The sequence below is a fragment of the Solanum lycopersicum genome, chromosome 1 (genome assembly GCF_036512215.1).
Source record: "Solanum lycopersicum chromosome 1, SLM_r2.1".
NCBI classification, from domain to species: domain Eukaryota; kingdom Viridiplantae; phylum Streptophyta; class Magnoliopsida; order Solanales; family Solanaceae; genus Solanum; species Solanum lycopersicum.
The window spans coordinates 21,550,552-21,577,595 of record NC_090800.1 but is presented as its reverse complement, the minus strand read 5'-3'; the positions used below and the strand labels follow the sequence as shown (position 1 = coordinate 21,577,595).

The 27,044-nt window shown below is 35.0% G+C and overlaps 2 long non-coding RNA genes across 2 annotated transcripts; both read right to left on the bottom strand.

Annotated features, from left to right (window-relative positions):
• Positions 1 to 12,211: 12,211 nt before the first annotated feature.
• Positions 12,212 to 14,432, bottom strand: LOC104646384 (uncharacterized). Its single transcript, XR_740501.4, has 2 exons — positions 13,781 to 14,432; positions 12,212 to 12,793 (listed from the first exon to the last, which is right to left on the bottom strand). It is a non-coding gene; the product is annotated as an uncharacterized lncRNA (long non-coding RNA).
• An 8,566-nt stretch (positions 14,433 to 22,998) lies between these two features.
• LOC112941094 (uncharacterized) lies at positions 22,999 to 25,404 on the bottom strand. The gene is made up of 2 exons (XR_003246041.2): positions 24,522 to 25,404; positions 22,999 to 23,459 (listed from the first exon to the last, which is right to left on the bottom strand). It is a non-coding gene; the product is annotated as an uncharacterized lncRNA (long non-coding RNA).
• Positions 25,405 to 27,044: the final 1,640 nt, after the last annotated feature.

Below are 27,044 nucleotides of genomic sequence, written 5' to 3'. Positions count from 1 at the left end.
AACTCATTTTGGTCCGCTATGGTGGGTTGAGCCACCACAACATCAGTAAGACTCACTTCTTAGTTAATATCCCCCATAACTGTCTTTTCTTTGTCTGAGCTTTGTCTAGGGAATGAATCTGCGGGACCTTTTGATATGGTGAAATAGGGATGATCTGCAAGATTTTGATTGACACATATCAGTTTCAAAGTATCTGAGAAGGAAAACAACTCAAAGGCACATTTGTTAGTGCAGAATAAGAGTAGAAAATGCATAATATCACACATAGACTAGATAAACACACAAGCTTCTTTGTTTGAGGAAATCTTCAACCCACGAGATAGGACAGAAACATGTTTTTTAACAAATAGGAGTTTGCTTGTTTTAGTTTTGACGCTGTCTCAAAAATTCTAAATAAATTTGAGCTATAAGCTCTTCATGCAGCTGCCTTTTGACGTCCGTTGATCAGGCCTTCGTATCTTCTCGTAATATGCAGGGGAAAATGAAAATTCTTAAAGATAGGGGCCAGGCCTAGGGAGGCTGCCTACATATCTCAAAAAGAGAATTCATGACCAACATAGTTCGAGTACAAGATGAATAACTTTCATTCATCCGTTCATCACGTTTACAAGGGAAATGAATGGCAACAATAGAGATTTTAATAGACGAAATGATGAGGACATGTTAGTCACTTCCCTTCTTGTTGCAGCATTAGTATCCTCCTTTCGGACGACCTAGGAATGGAGGATTGTAGACGATTTGCTCGTCATCGTTTTCCTCAGTCGCTTTAGGGTAAGCATAATTGGGACCACTTTTGTCTCCTTGCTCGTAGACGGGGTATTTTTTGCCTATTTTCAGAAGTTTATCAACCGTGTTGGTATGGAAGGCTTTGTTTTTTACCTCACTGCGGCCATCCTTTCTCTCATGGAGGTGAATTCTTTCATTTCCATTGTCATCTCCTCATTAAGTGGCATGATTTTAGCTAACAGAGCAGCTGTCTCTGATTCTATTCTCACCTCTCTCGCTTCTCTTTCTTGCACATTCAACCGAAGCATGACCAACCTCTCTCGCAAGTCCTTTATCTCCATCTCAACATCTTTATTTCTCATCATCTGTGATGCCACATCCTCATCTAGCGTCATGGTTGCAGCTTTATATATTTCGGTGGTCATGTCCACTCTGAGCCCTTCCTCCTTAGCTTCTTGAATTTCCTGAGTGATCTGTTCTATCTTTCTTTGTAGTTCTTCTCAAGTGAGTTCCATCTGGATGTTCATACCTTTTTCCATAGCAGTGATTTTTCCTTTCCTGAAAAAGTAGAATAAATGTTTTAGGATTTGTGGTACACGAGGCTTCTTTTGTGTGAGAAACTTAAGACTTTGAAATTTCTGTCGGACATTTTGTAATAGTGACTTCTTTATATTCATTGGAAATTTCTTGATAGAAGTGGGTTTACGATATCCTCATTCATAGCAACATAAAAAATAAGAAGTTAAACACACATATATCACATCCTAATCATGCATGTGACCCTTTGTGCCAAGGGTAGGCCTAGCGATATGAAGGATGTATTGTGTCATTTAAACAAATAGTTGTATCCACAAAATAAACTTCACTAAAAATCATAGCGTTCATTACACAATTTAATCAAACGGGGTACATTTAGGGAGGGGATGTGATGCGAATACAGATAGAAAAAAATCCCCCGAAGGGGAGTTAAAAGTTTGATGGTTCGGCTCCTCTTCTGACCTTCGCTACTTCTTCGCGGATGATGCACTTGCTGGTGAACACATACGGCTCGGCGAACACAGCTTTGGAAGATTTTGGTACGACTCGTAAAGTGTTCATATGCTCGTCTAGAGTTGTCTCCAAACGCATCAGACAAACCCTTGTATCGGCAAGCTCTTACGACGTCACAACTAAAACCTTTTGACGTTCTAACTTTCCGAATTGGTACTATCACTCCCTTTGTTGAAATTCTTGCTCTCTCTTCTGAATTCTTTCTCATTCTGCTAAAATCCTTGCTCCTTTCGGTCCCATTCTTGTTGAAAATGGTATGCATGGATTTGAAGCCTTGTTTGTACATCTTCAATTTCTAGACCAGTGAGTAGTATCGGATTCACTACACCATGCAGATTATTCTGCAACCATGTCTTGTATTTGTTGACATACCCAGCTTCATATTTATTCTCGGTCATATCCCATTTCATGTTTCTACGTCCTACCCTTTCCTGAAGGATGATCTTAGAGAAAGGTATTTTGCCATTCCCATTATAATCGACAACAAAAGACCATCGCCTTGGACATGTATGATTTCTGTTCTACCAAATTGTCGCATCACTTTTGTCGGGTTGTAGGGCCGCAATCCTCTGGTTCTAGGAACGACTCAAAATGGAAGTTTGTCCCCTTGTGTTGCTATCCTCTCGAACTTGAAGTTTGGTAACATCCATTGTATATCTCCTTCTTTCAGATCATAAAATAACCTCGCCCACACATCCCTGATGGTGTAAATTTGAAATCTGCGGACACTTAGATAGAATTAATAATTACCAAGAGAACTCGTACTGCTCAGTTTGGCCAACTCCTATGGCTGGGCGCCGTCCCCTTTACAGAGATGCTCAATCAACCACCATTGAAGTATAATGTTGCACCCTTGGAAAAACGGGAACCCATTTTTACACAGACTTAAAGATCGATAAATGTCGGCCAAAATGATCGGGGCCAAACTATAGTGCTTTTCTTCTTCTTGTTTTCTACTGATTCCTCTGAACATGGCATCCACTACCATCACAACCTGGGTGTCGATTTCCTTTCCTTCATCTTTGGGGAACACCATAGTTCCTAAAAGGCATGCAGAGAAAGCGATAGTCTGAGTTTGCCTCCAGGCACTGCGATTGTGGAATTCATTCGTAAATAGTCTGAAATAGCTCTCGTGCCCCCATCTCTTGAAAAATCTCATTAATGGTATATCGTGGGTTTCTAACTAGTTTGTATTTACTAGTAAAAATGTGTTCTTTAATTCTTCACTAGTTGGCCTATCTAGAAGAAGGATGTGATGATTAGGACATTTTTTCCCCTTGCCACACGTCCCGATAGAGTCTAAAAAATCCTTAATTTCCTCTAGCATGGGTGTTATTTTGAAATCTCCAAATTGAAAAACCATTTTCTTATCGTCCTAAAATCGAGTGATAACCTCGATAAACGTGGGTCATACCTTGAAGTCCATTATTAAAGGTAAGTGACCCAGGTGAACTAAGATTTCTCTCTTTTGACATTGTTTGAGGTTGTCCCACCATACGTGGAGAATGTATGGCGTCTTGGTGACCATGTTGATATTAAGGAACTGACTTGACATCTACAAAACATACAACGAATTAATTGTCATCCTTCATAATACAACAAACATTTAAACACGCAATAAATCCTTCATATTTATCACACAAATATGATTGTCCTAGTGAGCCGTGGGCTCTTTGGACTCAAGGCGGACTTTTTAATGGACCCAATACTTCTTGGGTGTTTCATCGTCGTAGGCGAATACGCTATTTTTTGTAGTGGGTTTCACTCTATCTTAGTTTAACTAGGAGTGGGTTGTATTTAAAGTGAAAAATGTAACCCAAGCGAACCACTAGGGCTGGGACAGTTAATGATCGTTGACTATCAAGTAGCCAACTACACTCGTCAGGGTGCACCGAGGAAATTTGGTTGATGAATGACTGCGAACCCGCATACTCGACCTTTAGTGGGAATGAAAATAATTGTCGTTTGACGAAAGATGTTATGCCATGAATGAAACAGTTCAATCAAATAATAAATAGATAAACAATTATACACATGGCCAAATAATGTTAGTTTTAAGGTTAGAATACTCTAAAAATCCCAAGTAGAGTCGCCATTTCTGTTATAATCGAAAAGGAAAAAAATATTTTTTTGGTAAGAGTTTTCGATTTATTACTATGGCCACTTAATTTTTTGGAAAATTAAGAAAACTATTGTTTTCAAATAACTTAACATAGAAAATTGTTTGTAATCATTTAAAGGGTTTGGGGTTTCGAATTAATGTTTTAGGAAGGTGTTAGGCACCTAAAATATCCGTTTAAAATGGTTACACGGCAACTAACTATTTGGCTAATACATGTTTAAAATTTTGAAAATTGTTTTAAAATGAGCCTCTTAATTTTTACAACTTTGGAACCTTATCATTTTTTTTATTTTTTTAAGACTTAGTTCGATTTTAAATGAATAGAACAGTATGATATTCGATGGGGATTCAGAGTTTTCTAACCATAAACTTACTATGAATAAATGTAAACACATAGGCGATAAGGTAAGAGAAAGAGAGAGAGAGAGTGAGAGAGATTTGTCCAAATTCAGATTTCCTGTTCGCCTTGACCGGAATTTTGAACTTGAGTATTGACAAACTAGAGAAGTAAAATAAACGAAAGTGTTTAATCCCTTGCCTATTTAATTGATATAAAATGGTTTATATACAATCAATACATGACTAGGAAACTAAATATTCACCTAACTATAAGTAGGAACTAAATATACACTTAATACAGGTAATGTATCAGAATATATTCATCATATAACACACCCCTCAGTCGAAGCGGAAGGTCTCCGAATGCTAAGAATGTCCCAAAATTCCTCAAATAACACCAAAGAAAGACCCTTGGTGAATATGTCTGCAATCTGATAACGCGACGGGACATGTAACACGCGAACTTGGCCGCGATCCACCTTTTCCTTGACATAATGTATATCCATTTCAATGTACTTAGAACATTGATGATGAGCAAGATTACTAGCAAGATATATGGCACTCACATTATCAAAATAAACCAATGTAGCCTGTTCTATAGGACAATGAAGTTCGAACAACAAATTTCGCAGCCAATATGACTTAGAAACTACATTGGTTACCCCTAAATATTTTGCCTCTAATAGAATGTTGTAGCTAGTGTTGATGTCCAACACTTGAAACTCCACATTGAACTCGGCAGGACCCATCTAAATGATCAAGTTCACAGCTCCCTAATTTGTGTCTTTACACCTCATCAAAGGCCTCACATTGACTTGGTTCTATTGAAGCTTCCCCAAATTAATTTTAGATGCCTTAGAGTCGATAGTGGGAAAATATTGAGACCGGATTCATTATCTACCAAGACACGGTTTATAACCGTTTCTCAACATACAATGGTGACATGCAAGGATTAGTTTTGCATCCTCCCATTAAAGGGCAACTATTCATCACAGAAGCTGATTCGATGTCCTCAAATGACTTGGTGGATCATGGCCGCTACATTTTCAGTGCTTGTGCCTACAGGCACATACATGTCATACAGAGCCTTCATTAGGGCTTGTATATCTAGTGGTAAACTCATTAGAGCCCACACAGAAATCCTAGTGGGGTCTTCTCCAAGATTCTTCAGCCTCGGTCTCACTTATCGGCCTCTTTGCGTGGTCTTTCTTTGGTCCCCCATGAACCAACTCTTCTGGCATATAACATCTAGTAGACCTAGTCATATCTTGAGCAGAAGCGGTTTTAATCACAAACCTTGACCTAGTAGGAGTTTCTACTGGCACGAAAGTAACATCATTCTCGAGTGACAGAATCACAAACTCCTTCTTCTTTTTGATGCTCAACGAGGCTACAACCTTTTCCAGTTTGTAATAGGTCATTAGAACTATCACGTTTGTCATGTACCAATCGTCATCAGTCTCTATCATATTGATAGTGACGCCCGAATGATTTGGCAAAGGATTACTGTTGACATTGGGTGCGACCGTCTGGAGGAAAACCACCTTCTGTCGATCAAATCCTATATTTTACGGTAGATGTTAATACAATTCTCAATATCATGTCTAATGTTGTTGGAGTGATTTGCACCCTTCTGATCAGGTTTGGAAAATCTGGTGCTAGTTCCCACCGGATTGGGCCTGGATGGATATTTTCAGCTGCAGTTAAATGCTCAAAAAAATTTGTTTTGATTTCGATGAGTGGAGTCAAAAATCTACCCAGATTTTTCTCAAATATAGGAAGAGGGGGATCATAGTATCCTTGCTAATGAGGAGTCATCTGATGATAATTTTGGATGTTAGGATGGAGAGCTTGATATCTAGGATAGGATTAGTTTTGTACTTTGGTAATGGAGCTTAGTAGTTCGAGGGGGGGTATTTTGGTAAACTGGAGGTAGATCTAGATCTACTAGGGAGGCGCTGGATAACTTGATTGCACATTGACATAGTTGGGAGCGATACGTTGGTAATGATGAGATGAGGTTTGAAAATTTGGAGGGGGATTTCTATATATACGGGTGGAGTTTGATAACTTGGTGGGCAGTATTTTGTTAAGTGGGAGGATGAGCAATTTGATAACTATGGGGAGGGGTATTTTGGTAACTGGGAGAGGGACTATTTTGGTAACTAGAAGGGGGACTATATTGATAATCAGCTTGTGTATAACAAGCGTGGTACAGACTCTGTATAGGTCGACAATGACCTTGGTATGATGAGGATCTTCTCGGGATCTTCATCCACTCAATAAAGACAACTGACACAACCTCTCTTTTCTTTTTTAACAATCCCGAGGATCCGGGCAAAGCAGTAACATGGATAATCTTCCCGATTTTTAATCCATCTTCGATAGTCTCACCTACCTTTACTATCTAAACATAATTTGCTCTAACAAGCAACATGATTATATTGTAATATTCGGGTTCCAACACTCGCACAAACACTTCGACAATTTCCTTCTCAGACTTAGAAGGTCAAACTTAGCTTACTTTTTTCGGCATCTGTACGAAAACTCTATGTAGCTTTATGGAATAATGATCAGGAATGATCTCCACATTGTAAGTGAATCGTTCAATAAGGTCCTTACCTAGGGAATTCCATCTAAGTCGTTGCCTTGTCTCGTAGGATGTAAACAACTCCAGAGCCTCTCCACTCAGACTTTTTCAAAAGAGTCTCATAAGTACAACCTCATATCTCTCAACTCCCACGACCTGTAAAAGTAGGCCCTTATATGACCCAAACCCTATTGCTCCAAAAGCATTGAATTTTGTCATATTCAACCCTTCAGTAGGTACAAATTTGGATGAATTCATAGATCCGCATAGTTCAAACCGCCGACCTCAAGAATACATTGCAACTCTTTCATCGCCTTCCGGATCTCCTCTTTTATGTCCACCTTCGCAGCCTCTTATTTTGACCTCGACTCTCTTTCATACTCTTCATAGTGGTTGATCTCAAATCTGTTCACGTCATGCTCATTTGGAAAGGAAATTAAGAAAGTGGTTTTGTGGGTAAAGATGGGAGCGACGGAGGGACTTGAGGCATTTTGGGTGCTTTAGTAGTTTTGAGGGAATATTTAGGGGTTAGTGTGTTGATTTTGGTGATGAATGGATATTTGGGAATTGAATGTTTTTCGGTTTTGTGGGGGTTGAGGGGATTGGTTATTGGCATTTTGAGGTGCAGGTGAATTTGAGTGTTGAGGTTTTGAGGACAGCGTAGAGTCTTGTAGGATGCTGAGACGTACTATGGATTTTGCGTGGTTATGTCGATGACTGGCGGATTTTGAGCAGGAGTGGAAGGTGGGTTGTGAGTTTGTTCCATGTTTGTTGAGCGAAAGTAGATCGAAGGGATTTAATTTACTGAAGCATTAACACTAAAACCCAGCGGAGGCAGATCTTGTCTCATCTGCATTTCAACCCTCATTTTTGCAATCTGCTACATCCATTGAATGATTAGTTAATTTTTATCTGCAACGGTAGGTTAAGCCACGACAACATCGATCATGCTGATTTCCTCATTGTTATCCCCCATCATTGTTTTTTCCTTGTCTTAACTTTGACCAGGAAATTAATCTCTGCGGCCTTTGGATCTTGTGAAGTAAGGATGATCAGTCAGCTTATCGACACACACTTGTTTCTAAGTACCTGTGGACAAAAAACTACTCAAAAGCAAATTTGTTAGTTTAAGTTTAGAATACATAATCTAATATACCACATAGAGAACAACTAAACACACAAAAGTTGCTTTGTTTGAGGACATGCTAACCCATTTATTATGAGGGATTCCACATCATAGAGGAACCTAAGTAACCTTCCGATGTTGTGATTTGTAGCGTCATTATAACCACAAGGTTTCCAAATTTATACGCGCAACGGGATCGAGTGGTTCGTCATCATTTTGGGTAAAGGCTAAGACATCTTTCTAAACGAAATTCTTTATAGATTTCTAGCTAGCGTAAAATGGTGACAATAAAACCGGGTGCTCTTAGTGACTAACTCATTGGGATCCGACTAGTTATAGGTGAGGATGGTGTTCCAGCCCAACATGTGCCGAATTTTCCTAATGTTGATCAGATTGCATATTCTTTCCATAAGATGGGCATATTCCTGTATAGTGTCCTCGTTAGAGCGGATGGAAGGCACACTTGTTTTGAGAGTTTTCATTCCCAAAGCCTAAAGTTATTCCCTCATGAGGCTTAAACATGTGTGAATCCATAAATTTCTCGTACAAAAGAGCACACAACAGACCCTTTCTTCCACGCTATGTGTTAGCTCATAAGCCGGGAGAGCGATCCATTTGTCTCCTCCGTTTAAACGTCCTAGGAAAGGGGGCTTATAGATGATTTCCTTGTTTATATCTTCCTCAGTGGATCCAGATGAGTGTCTTTGGGACCACTATTATCTTTTTCACTTAAGACAGAGCATTTCCGCCTAAAGTCTCGCAATTATGTCCTTGTTGAAAGCTCTGCTTTCCCTCCACATTGTCGATGATTTTTACTCATGGAAGTAAATTCTGCCATCTCCTCTGCCAATTCTTCGTCTAGTGTTGTACTTCTGGCTAGCACATTTGTAGTGGCTAAGTCTACTTCTGTTTCTCTCTTTCCTATTTCTTGCATCTTTTGTCAGAGCATCTCAAACTTCTCCCTCAAGTCCTTCCCATATGCCTCGACTTTCTTCATTTTCACCATCTTAACTACCAAATCATCATTTAGCATCCCAATGTCGGCTTTTAACACTATCATGGAAATTTTAACCTTGAGTCCTGTTTCTCTAAGTTCTCTAATTTCTAGCATAATATGTTGCATTTTCCACTCCAATTTTTTTCTAGTTGGTTCCATCTCGACTTTCTTACCCTTTTTCATAGTTGTGATTTTACAATTATGAGATAAAAGAGTGATATTTAGGATTAGTATGTGCAACTTACTTTTTTGTTAGGAAACTCATGACTTAAAAATTTTGGTCGAACATCTTGTTATAGTAACTTGGATATATTTTTGGCAATTTTCGAAAAGGATTGGGTTATAAATGACCTCATTTAAAGAAACATATCACATAAATAGTTAAAGCATATAAGTATATAGGACATAATGTCCTGAGAATGCTTATGACCCTTTTGTGCAAAAGGTAGGCCTAAAGAATTGAACGATATCTATGTCATTTTAAACCAATTCAGTACCCCCGAATATTCATTAAATATAAATCAAAATGTATGATAAACATAGTAATAGGGAAATATGTTCAGAAATAAATTACAAAACAAATTACAAATAGAGCGATCCCGCCGATGGGATAATGATAAAATTCAAGAATGTTATGATCCTTTGCCATGTCTGGTCCTTTTTGCTATCTGACATCTTTCCACATGGCATCTCCCATAGATGACCTCTTTTCAATCGAGCCCATCTTGATGTCTGAACCCCTTTATCGACTGAATCTACTATTCCATGTTATCATCCAACTCTGACATGCATTTTCTGGCTCTCTATAGCTCTTTTTTCAATTGAGATATCACTTTGGCGTCCATAGAATGTCAGAGTTGATGCTCCAAATCATTCTTATCGAACATTTCTTTATGTCGGTTAAGTTGTACTTGATGTCTGGCACCAACATCTACAATAATGTGAGGAACAGTCACACTAGGTTCAATAGTTTTCGTGATGGGTCTTCTTCAACCATTCCATGTAATCCTTACAACATTCAGAGTGAAACCTATTCGGTACCGGCTCACCTAATACTCTTTGAGACCTCCACAATTTGTATGCATCTTTCACAAATGCAACTCGTCCATTTTTCGTGATCTGTTTCAAATTTCTTCATGTCTGCGGTTTGGGGAAGCTCTTGCTTCCCTCCTAGTAGCCTTAGGACTCGACCTGGAGCAGTGTGGTCTAAATCCTCTTAATCCAGCAAATACCAAGTAAGGAACCTTTTCCATTCGAACCACCATATCCTTCATCACCACTACACTGTCTATTGACCATTATACATCCTCTTCTCTAAACCCTTGATGTCTCAGATACTTGAAGTGTTCTTCTCCGGTTTTGTTACAATGATTATGTTACATCCACCAGTCATGACCTTGATGTTCGTCTGACAGTCTTACCGAATGTGGTTCTTTTAGATTATGACTTTTGATCAGATGTTTCATCATCCACCATTGAAGTATAAGATTGCATCCTTGAAATAAACGCTGTCCGCTTTGATATTTATCTAAAATTCTCTAGATTTCGCCAAAGATCATAGGCGCCAAAGTGTAGTACTCGATTGACGACTTATAGTCCACTCCATAGATGATGGCATGAATGATCATTACTACACTTGGATGACTAGATTAGTTTCCCTTGAGGAAACACCATTGTTCCAAGTAAGCATATTGGAAAGGCAAGAGGATGTGTCTCCTTCCATTTCTATTTAGAGACGAACTCTTCTTTAAATTTCTCGTAAACCCTTGCACGTCCAAATCGATAATATAGCTTTATAAAGGGAATATTTTTACCGAGAAGTTTGTCCGTCTACTCCGCTTTAACAAGTTACAGTTTCGCTTTGATTTCGGTGAAATTCAATATTTTTTTATTTGGAAGATCTATATTTGGTTGACGTTTCCTCTTGTTGTAATTGGCGATACTCTCATCGCTTATGAGGAATGCTTTAATAGTCGGCATCATTTCCACTTACCCGAACCAGAATACCATGTTTTTACTGATCCAAAAATTTAGCCATTGTTCTAATAGGCTTGACAAAGCCTTCATTTCCAACAGCGACGGAGATAACCTATGTGTTTTTGAACTGTCATTCTGAATGTATAGTTCATGAATCTCCATAACACTTTGAGATATGTGTCGGGGACAATCAACATTCTTGTTCTAAGAGGCTCGCGTGTTGGATTATTACTACAATAAGAGAAAACAAATATTAGTTAAACCCCACCAACATAGACAATAAATTTAATAAAAACACATATACAACATTCAATAAACATGTACACATGATTGTCTATTTGTTGGCAAATGGACAAACTAGACACAAGGTGGGCTTCTAATGGACAAACACGCCATGGGTATTGGGTCATCTTAGTTCAAATGCTCCTAAATTTTCTCGTCTCTATGCTAGTAAACTAAGAGTGGCTTTTAAATACTTGGATTCAAAATGGACAACTTAGGTTGGAATTTACGACAACAATAGGAAGGATGACGAACCAATAAATTGTTGATCGTTCAGAAAAATGGTTGAGTATAAAAAAAATTTGTTGCAGTTCCGCAAACCGTCCTTTAATATATTATACATATATATCATAAAATGCCATGAAATTCAATGATAGTTATATAATTTGAACATATTCAATACAGATATCATTTTTAACAATTAATAACAATTAGTCAAATAATCAAATCGCATGGTTAGAACTTAACTAAATCTCCAGCTGAGTCGCATTTTCTGTTTTACGAAAAAATATAATAAAAAAGAATGACTAAGTTACAAAAAATCAATTAAACTTATGATTTGAGATAAATCAATTTTCCAAATTAACAAAGTCGCCACTTGATTTTTAGTAAATAAATGAAGAAAGACTTATAATTATTTTCGAAAGATTTATATAAATAAAATCAATTAAAAATGGTTCGAAGTTCAAATGTACATTCTGAGAAGGTGTTAGGCCCTTAGTATGCCCGCTAACTCATGATTGACCGGCATTTTGACTAAAAGACTTATCTAATATTTTTCAAAAAAATTTGAAGTTATGTAAATTCAAATTTTTATTTATTTACTCACTATATATTAATTTTTAATTAATTATTTTTAAAGGTAAAGTAACTATATAAAGGGATAAACTTAAGTGTTGACAAAGACTAGAAAGTAAAATAAAGACCAAGTAAAATTAATATGCATACGTATATGTACATGAATTTTGAATATATAGAAAAATAAGAGAAATGACTATCATCTTTAAATAAAACCAAGGTCATTTATATTTTTAGTTAAATATAATGATAAATAAATAAGAAGGAAAGGAAATATTAAATTTGGGCTTTTTGCCTAAATTTTGCTGCTGTAAATTTTTAGGCCTTTGGGCCTGTTTTCCTTCAAAAATCTAGCATAGACAATGATCTTATACTTCCTTATATGGGGTGTATTTTAGTTTTTTCCCTTTATATTGGATTGTATACTCTTTTTATACATCCTAATTTAGCTCCTCGATCCCCTGTATATTTCTTGGACTTGCATATCATATTTTCTGACTATATATCAATGTATAAAACGGTATATAGATCCCTTTCTGAGCCTTTGGAGTCTTGCATTAGCCTCTCTTTCTCCCCCGAATACTAAAGCTTGACTTGATAAGACTCAATGATATGCAAGAGTGGAGTCCATGTTACTCGGATTGGTATCACATAAGAAAAACAAAGAAAAAGAAAAGAAAGATTAGCAATCTATCTTGCAACAACTTAATCAATTGAGGAAATTGAGCATTTAAAATACAACACCTTAATTCTCCAAATGGTCAGTGCCTTTCTACACTTTGAGCACTGAAAATTACATTTTTTGATTTCAAAGAGAAAGAAATCAAAACTCTCAAGATAAACACATGAAACCCAACAGAGAAATATTAACCAATTATTTTAAGAAGAAAAATTCATATTAGCGAGCAAGTCAAAACAGTAAAGTAAAGAACAATTTTTTCAGCGCAATCATAAAACACTCATATTAAAGGGATATAACTGTACTCAAGCTAAAGACAATTTAGAGCCAAGTCAATTATTTTTAGAAAGAACTTACTTGTAAAAAATATGAAGAGGGAACATTCGTAATAAATAAAAAATCTAAGAATGACCAAAATAAAAACAATCGATAACAAACTATTGTGACAGTCACACTAAAACGGTACCTCAGAAAGAAAATTGGTGAATGTCACAATAAATTTGCAAGATCTTTATCTAATCACCATCATGGTGACATTTGATAAACAAATCAACAAAACTAAACTTGAAGCTAGTAGTATGGTCCATAGAATCTAAACTTAAAACTAAAGCAAAGGAGAACATACAACAAAAAAAAAGAATTACAAACAGCTTGCTTATGAGACACAAACCATATTAGAAACTGGATTATGATTAGTAATAAACAACGTTGTCATAAGTTGAAACCGAGTTTCCAAAATGCATAAAAATTCAAGTTATAATGAGAGCTAAATGGTATATCAGTAACAAACCAGATAAATAATATTCATTGTTTGAGACCTATTGAGCACAAATATCAAAACTCGACCAACAAGCGATTCACCACAAACATGACAGCCGAGCTTAAGGCTTAAGTATAGATTTGAACAAATAGTTTAGGCAAGATGTAGAAAATAGAATGATCAACCAAGAACTCCAAGAAAAAAAAATGGTAGCAAGCCATGACCCTTCATATCCGTCTCAAGGGAGAATGAAGTCGAGAAAGACACAACAGAGACAACCTCATTACATACTATTGTACACTGAACTAAAAAGTAATTAAGGAGTATATATTACCTTTTCTGGCATCTAACTAAAAGCAACGAGCTATTAACGACTTGTGCACCGAAACGACGAATCCCAACAAACTTGGAAGGACAAAACAAAGCGGACAAATGCTAAGAGTGAACCAAATATCTTCGAGAACTTTTCAAACGTACAGTTTCCTCTAAACACTGAGATAATATCCAAATCTTTCTCTAATGTCTCATCTAATTGAAACTCTTTTTTTACAAAAAAATCATCCAAACATCCCCCTCATTTTTGCTATTTTCAACTCTCTATGTCTCTATCACAAAAAAATTGTTTTCTCCCAAAGAAATCCCCCTGCTTAAAGTGAAAAGAGGAGGTAAATATGGGAAGATATTAGGGTTCGGAATTGGGGTAAAAGGAAAAAAATCGATAAGAACGAGTCCCACCCTAAAATCAAATCTCAAAAGTCATTCACCATTTGAGAGAAACAACCTTTTCTGAAAGTTTAGCTCCATTCTAGAAGAAGTTTGATAGATCGATCGTCCTTGAAGGCTACATGGATCCATACAAAAGTGCGAGGACAATTTCACATGTTCAAGATTGGAATCATTCTTTGTGATTGTTGTTGGGCGTTGTTTACGCGTTGGGGAAGATGGGGGTGCATACCAGGTTGTTTAGAATTGTTGTTGACCTTGTCGCGTTTCATTAACTTGCGGCTTGATTTCTTTTGAGAAAAGAAGGTGGGACGAGTTGGGAGATTATGTCATTGGGCTATTGGTATATTTTAATTGGTTCTTGAGTTTGGTTGACTGAGGTTTTAGAGAATTGGGCCTTTCTGAATGTACTGAATTGAATTTATATTTGGGCCAAAAATTTTGTCCCAATTTCGGGTCTTGCAAATGGTTGAAGAAATTGTCTAAAATTTCCATAATAACCAATTGGAATATGATAAAAATGTAGATGGTGGATTTGACCAACACTTAAAAAATGATTTTTTTATAAATGAATTAAAGATCTTCTAAATCTTAATGAAATAAATAAATTAATTAAATAGACTGAAGATTTTGACATAACAAACCACTAATTTAGGAAAAATTAACATCATAAAATGTTTAAGTAAACTAAAATTTTTGAAATGATTTTCGAAATAATAATAAAAATAACAATAAATAATAATAATAACAAATGTACTAAATAAATACATAATTATGTAAAAACATACATTATTTAAACATTATAAATAAGTTATAAACTATTTAAAATTTGAATTTGAAGAAGCTCAAAACGATTAATTAATATCGTGGAAGTCCATAATTAGGTGTCAATAGTGGTTCTCTTTGATGATTGGCCACCTAATCGTCTCAAACTTGGGTACATAGACCCTCTGACCCATATTGAATAGGACATGGTCTTCAACACAAAAATGTCTTGTCTTGCCTAGGGCGACCAACTTCATGTGTTTCTTCACCTTTGGTTCTCGTAGAATGCCACCCTTGGTAATATTTGAGATTTTATGATGCATTGTAGTGATTGAAGCGAGCTTAGTCTTCCTACTCAGTGCATCAGACACCCTGTCTCGGCTTATATTCTTAAACGAAGTCAAACTCAGCTAGAAATTCTAGCCACCTAACTTACTTCAAGGTGATCTTTTGTGACCGGGATAAGATAGTGGTCTCATTGTTGGTCTTAACCACGAACTTGGAGCCTTGTAAATAGTTTCTCCACGTGCGTAGGCAATGTAAGATGACCTCCATCTCTTTCTCTTGCACCATATAACGTCGTTCCATCTCATGCAATTTGCGTCTTCCAAATTTTATTGGGTGTCAATCTTGAATAAATACTCCCCCGATGGACAAATCTGATGATTCTTTATATACCTCGAAGTTCTTTCAGAAGTGGGAAAACGTCAAGATGAACTCTTATTTACAACAACATTGATGTTTTTGAGAACCCTTTGGCACTCCTTGCTCAAAACCCATGACTTATTACTCTACAATGACTCATGAGCAGAGAAACCTTAGAGGAGTAGCCACTTATGAATCTAGGATAGTACTTCGCAAGTCCAAGTAAATATCTCGACTTGATCACTTTTATGGTTGCCTCCCACTTATTGATCGCATATATCTTCGCTTCATCCATAAGCAGTTTTCCTTGGAAAATTCTTAGCCCTAAGAAGTGTACCTCGTGCTGACCGAACTCACATTACTTTTGCTTGATTTACAGTTTGTTATCCATTAATACTTGGAGAACCTTCTTCAACTTATCCACGTGCTCCTCCAAGGTTTTCCAATATATGACGATATCATCTAAGTATACTACCATAAACTTATCCCAAGTAGAGAAAAAGATTTTCTTCATCTACATACAAAAGGTGGTGGGTGCGTTAGTTAAGACGAAGGGCATCACCAACCGCTCATATGCTTTAAATATCATCATGTGGACCATATTTTTCTCATCCCTTCCGCAATGTGAAACTTCTAGTAACCTTTATGAAGATCCACCTTGGTGAAATACTTGGTATGTCAAAATCCATCTAATTAGCAACAAGCAGGATATGGTACTTATTTTTTATCGTTACCTTGTTAAGAGATCGATAGTCTATGCATTGCCTCAATGACCCATCTTTATTTTTTTGAAACAAGATTGGTCACTATTAGGTGATTTGTGCGGGTGAATGTGACTAGCGTCAACTAGTTGCTTCCTTAGGTTCTCTAACTCGGGTGCATCCATGCGAAAGGGTGCATGTGTGGGTGGCTTGGTTCTAACTTCCAACTAGATCTTGTGATCTACCTTTCACCCAGGAGGTAGCTTTTTTGGATGCTCGTCCGACATAACATCTTCATTCTCTTTAAAAATCTTTTCAGTGGCCAATGGAAATACCTCGTTTGCACCATTGTCTTCTAACAACCTCTAAATGGTGGCTATTAACGTCGGCTCTCCTTTTTTAGGTCCTTCATAAATCTCATAACCAACAATTGGGCATGTGCTTTCTTTTATACCACATTTACTAGGGTTACCATCCATGAACCTTCCCGCTCCATGACCATGAATCGCTGGATGTAGGGATCCATCATCGCATGACACTTTTGGATGAATTCTTGCCCAAGAATGATATCAAATATATCTAAAGAAGATGTTGTAAAGTTAGTCTTATCTTGCCACTTACCAAACGTGATGCTTACTCTTTGGGAAACTCCAAAGAGGGGAGTTCGGTGTGCATATACCTTTCTTGATGCACTTGTTGTTTGTATTGTAACTTATCCCCAACCTTGTTGTCGCATTTTTTTCGTAATCTTCATTTCAGAAACGGAGTCTAGAATGGCACGATTTTGTCATCCATTGATGTAGATGTCTACATATTGTGTGGTATAATTTTCAGACTTTTCCCTCTACTTTGCAATATCCCCGCATAGCCCAACCATGGCTAGCTGCGATGTGCCCGCATCCTTCCATTTCTCTTATGAGTCCTTCTCTTTAACCTCGTAGTATTGAACAAAGCTTCTTAATTTTTGGGCACTTAGAATAACCACGCAGTCCACCACATATGTAGCAACCATCTGTTTTTGTAGTCTGCACCTTTCTAACCGTGTAGCTTTGGAGCCCAAACTGCTTGTTGTCTGACTAGAAAGAGTTTTGTTGTTTAGACTATGCAAGCTTCTCCTTACCTAGTCCATGATCTCCGCCACCTTTAGAATGACTAGTCCTCACGCCATTCCACTTTGCCTTATCATGCATGTCATGCTTGAAGTTAGTCAAGGTTTCAGTTTGTATGATGGCCTCATCTATGGTCCCAACATACCGTCATTCCAACATCGTCTTCGCCCAATTTTTAATCTTCGAATTGAAGTGGAACAAAATGTCTTTGTTCCTCATGTTAGGAATTTGAAGAGTGAGTTTAATGAATTCCTTCACGTATGCCCGAATATTTCTTATTTTTTTTAAATTATATGAATTTGTGTCTGGCCTCCTAGATGACGCTGTTAGGGAGAAAGTCCTTCTATATAACTTCTTGAAATTATGCCCAAGTGTTTATAGTGCACAACCATTTCCTTATCTCTTTTTCCTTATGCCTCTACCATAACATGGCCATCTCAGAAAGATACAACAATACTGTGTTGATCTTGTTTTGTCTCTTTTTACCCGACTACACTTGATGTAATTAAGGAAGAGCCACAAGAAGTTCTGCACCTCTTGGGCATCACAAATGCCTTTGAATATATATGACATGAGATCCTCGACACTGACTTCTCTATCTCGGACATATAGCGTAGATCCTTTAGCCTTTACGCCCCACTTGATTGCTTTCTTCTGAACTCTCATGGCTTTAATCACTCTTAACGCACCAATGATTCGCCACTTCAAGAAAGTGATGGCATCCTTCAATGTTTGCGGCCCTCAAACCCCTTGTGGATTTTGTTGTTTTCCTTATTGGTGAGGTCCTTTAGAGTCTTTAACTTACCATAAACATCATTCAGACGCATGCCTAAGATCTCCACGGTCTACCTCGCCATTTCAACCCTAAGGACTCATTCCTCTCTGTTGGTGACGTCAACGATCTCCTTATCATGCTCATCGCCACTTGCTTCAATAGTTGAAGGTGGGTGACCTATTAGCATCTCGCTTGGTGTAAGGTTGACCAACATTTCCTTACGACTCTTGTGCTGATTCTTTCCCTTGAAGATATTCCTTCCACCATCAAACCTGATGTTGGTGGTGCTAGCAGCGTTTACATCTCCTTCACTAGTTATTCCATTTGTGTAAACTTTATCTCTTATACCATAATATGGGAGACTTAGAGTCTCAATAATGTTTCATGCAGCACCTAACAACTTAGTCACGAATATTTCATGATCTTGTAAGCTAAAGTAGAAATTTTCAAACTAAGACCACTATGATATTGCAACAAAGACATAGGAAGACTTTGCAAGAAGGCTTTGTATTACTTTGTCGAATGATTTACACTTGGTTGGAAAAAATTTCCAATGAGAGGCCCTCTATTAATGTTACCTCCTTAGGGCCTAAGTTGTAAATATTTTTTCCTTTACAATACAATATTTACAATTAAGTCCTATTCTAGAATTCTCTACAACTTCTAGGAAATTCTAAAGCCTTCTTGATAATATCTAGGGAGTTCGAGAGTGTTTTTTTAATATCTCCACAACTCTAGATTTTCTCCCTTATTCTGATGCCAAATTTGAACAGTGAAGTGGCAGGACATGACACTATGTATCACTATAGTCTAAGCCAATCACACTTTGTATTTGGTATCTAGTCAGTAATAACTCCTGCACCACATAATGCTAAGAAGTTTGTTTTTATGTCCTATATTTTTACATAAGTTATATCACTAAGGTCGAAGCCAGGTGCAACTTTCCATTAGGTATATGGATAATAATAATACCTAAACACCCACTATAACACCCAATTATAAGTAATCCAATATCAGATTAAGCAAAATTTAAGTGAATATCGAAGCTAGGAGTATATTGATAATACTAGTATAAAAGGTTTACATCATATAGAATTCTGTGAATGTTATGATAAAGGCATTTGCCAGAAAAAAAAATTGATCTAAACAACAATTATGTGTCAATTCTAAGCTAGTTGAGGTCAATTATCTTGGTTTTTTACCAGGTCAAGAAGGAAGGAATATATAGGTAACATGTATAAGTTATACTTCCAATCTCCTCATTATGGTAACCTAATAATCGGATTATGAAGACATAAAGAACTTCATAGATTGGAGGTGCACCAAAATTTACCTAATACCTACCGAGAATAGTAGGGTTCATAGAACATAATAAAATTGCAATTCAATAATTGTTCACTAGAGGAAATTTCCTTTTGCATCAGAAATATAATTTTTTTAGCATACAATAAAAACATTACCTGCTCGGCAAGGAAGTGAGGTTTCCCAAATTCACAAAGTAGCCTAAACATCATCCAAAAACCAACCCCTAAAACGTACCCTAGTTTATGTTATTTAAAAATAGTGGATAAACTACACGAAGCTAGCTACAATGATACCCTTGAGCTAAAATGAAGGAAAGTGTATCCTACTAATTATTTAATATGTACTCACCTCTTGCTTAAATTTTCATTTTAGTATATTTTAAACCCTTCGTGCTTGTTTCATTAATCTTCTAAGATATCCAAATTACATCGTATCGACTTGATAGTTATTATATCAATGATGACTAATTCATATCACATCATGAGATGCATAGCACACCACTACATAAATATATTATATATTTTATGTTTTAATCTCAAAACGATATATATATATATATATATATATATATATATATATATATATATATATATATATATTTACAATGTGTAATGATTATATGTGTGATTTGTAATAAAGTAATTAACATCTTTTAGGTAAAAACTGAAGAGTTTAATTTTATTCTCCACGTATATGAATTTTCCATTTTAGCCATTTTTTAAACTCAAATACAAATTTTAAATATTCTATAATAATTTTTCCAATAAAAATTATTTCATATGGATAAGCAACAAAGAGTTAGAGCAGTGATGAATAAAGAAAGGGAAAAGGTAGGAGTTACGTTACCTTGATTGAGTAACACATCTTGTATGAAAGACAGATGAGAACATTGGAATAGGGAGCTTGCGTAGCCCACAATAGAATAAGGAATAGAGTAACATTCATCAATGAACAAAGAGGCAACATAGTAAGTGGAAACGAAGGTGAGGTCAAGAGGAAGTTGAAGTTTGCTTTTGTAGATAGGGTTAATGAATGTGGACTTTACCCTAATTATATTATGGTAATTTTTCATAATAACTAAATTATGAAAAAATTTCGTGGGAATCAAATTATGGAAATACAATAGAAACCAAATCATGGTATGTTTCATAAGAATTAAATTATGAATATTTTCCATTGGAATCAAATTATGGCATGTTTTAATAACAATTAAATTATGAAAATTTTCCATGGGAATCAAATTATGGGGAATTAAATTATGAAAATTTTCCATGGGAATCAAATTATGGGGAATTAAATTATGAAAATTTTCCATGGGAATTAAATTATGGTAAGTTTTCATAAGAATTAAATTATGGAAATTTTTTGTGGAGAATCAAATTATGCAAATACCATAGAAACCGAATTACGGTAATCAAATTATGTGTTCTATTCAAGCGAAAGCCTAAAATTTGTGTCGACACCACAAGGTCTCTATCACCAAGTGAACGCAATCCTTGCTAATTGAATTGGTGTTCAATTGTAGTGATGACCCAAACCAAATTACCACACTGTGAAGAGATTTCATGCAATAAGTCATCAAGATATTGAAATTCTTCAAGCCGAAAATGAGTTGATAAACAACCTAAAGTCAAATGACCTCTAACAAATTAGAGAATATTGTCATGAAGACTCTGGTAAAGGTTGACCTCAACATATCGGTGTGGTCAATTTTCATGAAGATTTCAACTTTCACCTTCAAAATTTGACAAGCCTACCCTTTGACAAGTCTAAAATAAAATATATAATACATTTATTAATTGTTCCATGATACATTATTATAAATTATTCCCTATGTTCCATTTTATGTGAGGTAATTTGACTCGACACGAAGTATAAAAAAGAAATGATACTTTTAAAACTTTTTGTCCAAAATGAATGATAGAAATTTGTATGGATGTAAATTATTTCATTAAGGATAAAATAGATATTTTATAGCTAAACTTTTACTCAGTATAAAAATGAATCATTCTTATTGAACTAACTAAAAAGGACAGTAAGTCACACACATCAAGATAGAGAGAGTATATGAAAATGGAGCTTAAACAAAATGTAGATAACAAAGTAATTGTATAGTGTACAGTATTTCTCTATCTCAGTTTGTGAAGTTGTAGATCATAATTTTTTTACCACTTTTTCTATAATGGTTGTGCTCTGAAACAATTGCAATTAATGCTAAAATACAAACAAACATTATATCAATACCATCTATCAAACGTTATAGCTAGACTTAATACAAAATAAAAATATTATATTAATTCTAGTTATCATCCTATAAGAAATTCACACTACATAGTCTCATATGGAGAAAGTTCCCCTAATCAAAGATTTTTTCATACTCAGGGCTCTAAGTCGAGACGCTAATTAACAGAGGAACAATCTCATCCCTTGATTGAATGTTGTTATACCCAATTTACTGTATGGATGGATGTTGTTATACTCAAATTATCGTCTCCATCTCTTTTGGCAGCTCATATATTTCGTATTTTCTTGGAATTATTTTCGGGAGAGGTGTGCTGATTTAGTGTTTCGTGCTGCTAGTACAAGATCTTGGTCTGTTAAATATTACATGGGGATATCAGAAGGAAGAATTCGCTTAACTTGGAAGTCATTGGTGCTTGACAATAGGTTAAAAGTTGGTGATGTTAGTGTATTTAAATTGATAAGGGCACTCAGCCCTTTTTAGATGTCACTATATATGTTGTGCAGGTGAGAGGAAACCAAGGCATAAAATAGTTCGATGTTCTCAACCCAAAGTATTCCACACAAGGAAACTATATCTTGAAAAGAAGCAGAAAGGACATTTTGATGGTTTCAACATAATAAGAATTTAAGGTGAGTTAAATAGCCAATTATAAGGTAGTGTATACTAAAAATGATAGCATTAGCTTTTTAGAATGCATTAAAGGTACTATTTTATTTTTATAATATTTATTAAGACTGATATAGAGTCGTTACTTAATTTTTATAGAAAAATTAAGAAAAAACGGGTTTCAATAGTTTAAAGTAGGGAATCCATTTAAAATATTTGAGGGAATTCGGGGTTCTAATAAATATTTTAGGAAGGTTTTAAAGGCACCTAAATTATCCACTAATGTGGTTATCCGATAATTAATTTGTTTGGTTAAAAAGAATAACTTGTCTTGAATAGAAAATTTTAACTATTTTTTATATAGTTAAAATCATTTTAAAAAGGAAACTGGAAATATTTCCCTACTAAACGAGATATTTTCTTGAAAAAATAATTTTATTTTTTAGTTGATTTGAAGTTGACCAATTTTAGTTAAATTATTTAACAAAATGGACGTCCTTTGAGGATTTGAAATTTGCAACCTTAAGGCTTACGACAAATATTGAGATGTAATTAAAAGCATTGATGTAAAGAGGAAGAGAGAGTTGAGCCCAAGTCTTATTTCTGTCTGCCTGGGCCAATACTTGGACCTCTTTTTGTTTTGGGCCAAAGGCCCAATTCTTGACACCTTTGTATGTATTCCAAGTTAAAATTTTGAAATTTATCTCTTTGGGCCTTAAGACCATCTTCCACTTTTCCTAAAATTTTAACATGGTAATGATAAAAGCAAAAGACAAGGGCTTAGACCCCAAAATAACAAAAATACAAATTTGATAAGATTTCCAATTCTCATCTGATTCTTCTATGCATCAACTCTTGGGGATCTGTTTCTCGTTTCCATTAATCGGCTGACGCAAGAGACATTATTAATAGGCTTCTGTGGCCAAATCTAGATGCCTATGAAGAAGTATTTGAGTCCGAATAGGATTCCACCACCGATCACGTGCATTTCACAACAAACAATTGTGCGTCAACATTAAATTCAACTGAAGTACATGTTTAACTAAATGAACCTATGCATCGACTTTTGGAGACCTGTTCCTTGTTTCGACTGACCGACTGACTCAAGAGATAACGCTATTGGGATTTTGTGACCCAATCTAGATGCAAACGAAGAAGCATTAGAGTGAGAATAGAATTCCACCACCGATCACATGCATTTCACAACAAACAATTGTGAGTCAACATTACATTCAACTGAAGTAGATGTTGTTTAACTAAACAAAAACAAAGAAGAGGCATAATAAGCAAGGGTGAGGGCCATTAACAAAGTTGAATTTAAGATCATAATCACCTAAATATAGAAGATGTACCACAAACTAGTCTAGTTTATAACTAACAATTACGCTCATCAAAACTGTAAGAGAATAACTTTAAATTAATCCAGTAACGGACAGATTAATCTAACCAAAACCAAACAACAAAAATGAATAACATAACATTTTGTAAGTGAGAAAAAATCATGGAAATGGAGAATGCATTATGATTATTTTTAGAATAAATAACATGCTAGGAATATCCTTCAAAATAGCTCAACCAACAATCAAAATGAGAGCAAATAACAACAATATGTTCTCTTAACAGAATATTCAAATTTCAGAAGCATTTCAAAATAATCTTACATGAACAAAATAAGAGCAAATAATTATGCTATCACACATATAAAATTGATTAGAACTCGAACAACTAAGGCTCAAGACATGCTGGACATCATATTACACTATGGCGAGCATAATGAAAGGCAGAGACTTATAAAAAATCAATCCATGAGATTAAACGTATAATCAACTAAAAGAACCCTCATACAATAGCTCTAACAAGATTAAGCCTAAGCTAAATCAATAACAATATAGATTCGAAATGAAAGGTTCCGATACTAAATGAAGAAGAGATCATGATCGACTCCATGAAACTAAATTAGGCTTAAACAACTTTCCCCATGTTCATAGCGAAAGATTGTACAAGCTATGATGAAATAAACAAATCATTATAACATCCAAACACCAAACACTTCAGAAATCTAACAAGAACAAGTCATAAAGCAACACAAAGGCAGTCAATAAGCTGATTTAATACTGAAAGTAAAACACCGTCAAAGACACTTCAATATAAACATAGAACAGCAAAAAACTAATTAAACTGAAATCAAGAAAAGCAAGCACCTCTTTCCGGGCAGCGAATTGGAGACAGTAATGAGCTAGGATGAACAACAACTTTTACAAACAAATGGAAACTCGAACACATACGATCAACCAGAATTCTGTGCAAAACCTCAGACACGGAGGAAGTTGAGAGAAACAGATTCAAAACAAAATAAAAAGTGTGATACTCCGACCAAAACTAAGTTTTCCGCTTTGAACGTCTCACTATATTTTACTTGCTTAGTCTTTGCTTGAAGTATCTATTAATATTTCTCTAAAATTTTCGACTAAAAAAGTCCCACCCTTTAGATGAAAAGAAAAGACGTATATATAGTGGGAATCTTAGGTTTTACCTTTTGGGGGGAAAAGGTATATTTTGGGTGAGAACAAGGGCAGAATTGAAACCCTAGAATCAATTCTCAATTCAAATTTTCCAAGGATGAAGGAACAGCTAGATTGTACGAGAATTAAAACCAAACCCGCACAAAATTCAGACAACAGGGGCAGCGTCGAGAGCTTGGATCGATCGATCATCCATGAGTGCTATGTGGCTTTATCTCCAAGCGAGCAAGGACAACCAGACATAGCTGGAAGGATTGAAAAGCAAACTGATCTACTATATAAGTGTACTGGTGAGGAAGACGTCAACACGGAAAAGAGAAACACATCTTCTTTTTGGTGTATTTTGACGGAAAAGGCATCGTTTGGAGATATTGTTGCTGCCCTTGTGAACTCACCCTCGCATGAGGCGCGTCCAGACATCGGTGGTGTTGCTCAGGCACGTTGTCGTTGCTTCTGGACACGGTTTGTTTTTTGTTGAAGAAGAAAGTTTGGGTCGGATTCTTAGGTATGGACTGGGATCCATGGAAAAGGAATTCAATTTTGGTCTATCAACACTTTCTGAATACAAATGGGTTAGTTAGGGAATTAAAAAGGAAAAATTAGTAAACTAGTTAAAATAAATAACATATTTAGTAAAAATATCATTATTTTAAAAAAATTATGTGTCTCAATTTTTTTCCTATTTTATCTCTCTTTTTCAATTTATTCTATATGTCCTTTTTTTTTAAAAAAAAAAATCATTCTCTCTCATGTTTATCTATTCAAATTGTTAATTATCTCTCCCATTTAATTTTTTTTCTCTCTCATGGTATCTTTTCTAATTTTCCTCCAACATTCAAGTTGCAAATATTTTTTTGCCATATATTTTGGTTGTTTTTTTAATCCAAAATTGAATCAACAAGAATACCTTTGATTAAGGTATCTCTAATCTTTATCTTTTTTTTCAGATTTCTTTTCTAATTTTATTTTTGTTTAAATCTTAAAAAAATGTTGTTTGTATTTTTCAATTTCCGTTATGATTTGCTCTCCAATGGCTGAATCCAAGAGGCTTACTAGAGGTATTCATCTTAATCAACCAATTTCTGGTGATTTTTCATCCTTTAATTTATTTATTACTTAAAAAATAGTGTATAATGTATGATTCACTGCTAAAATGAGGGAAGAAAGAGGATAAGAACATTTACAAGACTCATTGGTGTGCAAAAGCTTCCTCAAATTCAGAACGCAACTGTAGAATCTTTGTCTACTCGTGAGGATCTTGAAAAAGACGACGAAGATCGGATAGTTGTCGAACAATTTTCTATTAGTTTGTTTTGTATTTATAGTTCTTTTTTAGAATTTCGTATGCTTTCTTAATTTGTATTCAAATCACTATGTATACTATCAATATTTGTATTTATTAAAAATTTCATGTTGTATGGTTTATGAATATTATATTTGTACCTAATTTGTATTCATCCAAATGTATGTCAACTAGTTATGTATTTTATTTATAAGAAAAACAACTTTCTATTATTTTATTTGTATTCGAATACAAATACAAATAATAGACATATTGGAATGAATACGACTTAGAAAAGGAAACAAGATTTTGAAAAGAAAAATAAATACACAGTGAAAAATATATATGAACACAAATGTATTTCTTAAATAGCTACATTTTATTTGACATACATATTGGAATGAATACAAACTAATAAAGGTATGTCAACTGAATTTGACATCTTTTTCTAATTTGTATTTATTTTAAAGGTATGTCAACTAGTTATGTATTTTATTTAAGAATGAGTACACCAAAGATTCAATTATTTCTTTTCAATTTTATATTTCATTCACTTTTTCATCATACTTATTTTTTGTATTTTATATATTATTATACAAAATTCTAAATAAAAACTAGAATAAATAGAAATACAAATAAAATACATATTGAAATGAATACATACAAGATTTTTGGAAAAAAAATAACTATATAGGGAAAAAATATATGAAAATACAAATATATTTCTTAAATGACTATATAGATAAATTCGGCATACCTATTGGAATAAATACAACCTAATAAAAACTACAATAAATATAAATAGAATATATTGTTGAATGAATATAATTTTAAAAAGGTAAAAATTCTGGAGAAAAAAAACAAAATTTAAATTTTATTTGAAAATGTAACTGATGAGAAAATTAAGGATGCTTGCCTTT